Genomic DNA, 1,871 nt, shown 5'->3' on the forward strand with positions numbered 1-1,871 from the left:
AGAATGTAATGCATGCATAAATATAGGTAATGATGAAGAATATGGAATGGTAAATATTGATGCTAATTTTTTAATTTCAAGTGCATGGAGAAATAAATGTCCTTAGAGAATGTGAAAGGAATGGAAAAGTTGGAAGTCTGATGAGGTGATATGCTTTCTATATGTTATGTTTGAGATGTTTCTGGGGTATTAATAAATACTAATCAGACGGATATAAATTTGGTACAGTGCTTCAGAAAAGAATTAGGGGTTGAGCCATTTGTTGTTGAAGTTAAAGGAGTAGACACAACTAAAAAATAGAATGAATAGCATGAAAATAGGATAAATAACAGAACATTGGTGTATACCTTAGTCAAGAAGTGCACAGAAGACAATTGCACCAAAAACCATAAGACACCTAGGAATAAGCCTAACCAAAGAGATAAAAGATATGTACACTGAAAACTGTAGAGAGCTCATGAAAGAAATTGAAGTACAAATAAATAAATGGAAAAACATTTCATGCTCATGGATTGGAAAAAAACATTGTTAAAATGTCGATACTACCTAAGAAAATTGTGCAGGTTTTGTGGGTGTGCAACAGAGAAACATGGCTCAAGAAACTAATCACAGACAAGTTCCTATGCTTTGTTCTAGTGGCTGCGGATTTTATGGGAACCCTTGTACAAATGGCATGTGTTCAGTGTGCTATAAAGACATCTTCAAAGATAGAATAGTAGTAATTGTAGAATCAGCCCACCTTCGGCTTCTGTCAGTACTCAGTCCCAGTCTTTTCCGGTCCAGTGCGCAGACAGCAGCGTCCCCGACGCACGCAGTTACCTCTAGACTCCACATCTGCATCCGGGCAGCCAAGCCCTGTATCAAATCAGTCACTTTTCAGAATCTGTAGCATCTTCCCAAGTGGACAGTATGTGGACAAAGCAATCCCTGACACGGAATACCTGCAAGCTTCAGTATATCAGATACGGCACAGCAGCCATCTGAAGAGCAAAGCAAGTCTCGTGAAAAACCAAAACAGAAAAAGAACGGCTGTTTCATGTGCAGGAAGAAAGTAGGACTTACTGGGTTGAATGTCGGTGTGGACATGTGTATTGTGGCGTACACGGTTACTCAGACGTGCACAATTGCTCGTACGATTACAAAGCTGATGCTGTGGAGAAAATCAGAAAAGAAAACTCAGTAGTTGGTGAAAAGATCCAGAAGATTTGAACTCCTGGAATACAAACTCCTCTGACCATCTGCAAACTAAAAGTTGACTTGAGGTCTTTTTTCCTAGTCCTGGGGAGCGTAGAGCATTGTGCATTACACAGACCTTTTAATCATGCATGTCAACCAGAAGAATAGATTTTTGGCTTTGTTTTGAAAATGACTCTGAACATTTATTTCCATTGCAGTTTCTGTGGCTGAAAAAACTTAAGTGAACTTTACAAGTATTATCCTTTTAAGATCATTTTAATTTTAGTTGAGCACAGAGGACTTTTATAACAAACGTGGAGACCTTTTGGAGGGCTGTGATTTTTCCAGTATTAAACATGCATGCGTTGATCTTGTAGTTTATTTTTCTCATTGTGTGTGTATATAGAACTTTTCTCTGCAACACGATTTCTCTTTTGATAATGCCCATTAGGACACAACTAGTTACCAGTAACTGAATATATCTTACTCATTATGGCTGCTTCTGTTGTTTCATTAACAAAGGTTATACCTGTGTTAGCATATACTTTCTTTGCACCCACTATTTATGTCTGAATCATTTGTCACAGGATAGTGTGTGCTGATGAGATTCTAAGTTTGTGTGTTTTTGAATTTTTTGAGTGAGGGAAGGAACAGCTGTATGCATTTCATTGCTGACTGCAGGCTTCTTTCAGTAG

At 38.0% G+C, this 1,871-nt stretch overlaps 1 pseudogene; it reads left to right on the top strand.

Moving 5' to 3' along the window:
• Window positions 1-555: 555 nt before the first annotated feature.
• LOC145713846 (AN1-type zinc finger protein 6 pseudogene) lies at window positions 556-1,209 on the top strand (annotated as a pseudogene).
• Window positions 1,210-1,871: the final 662 nt, after the last annotated feature.

Source organism: Panthera onca, chromosome X (genome assembly GCF_046562875.1).
Source record: "Panthera onca isolate mPanOnc1 chromosome X, mPanOnc1 haplotype 2, whole genome shotgun sequence".
NCBI lineage: Eukaryota > Metazoa > Chordata > Mammalia > Carnivora > Felidae > Panthera > Panthera onca.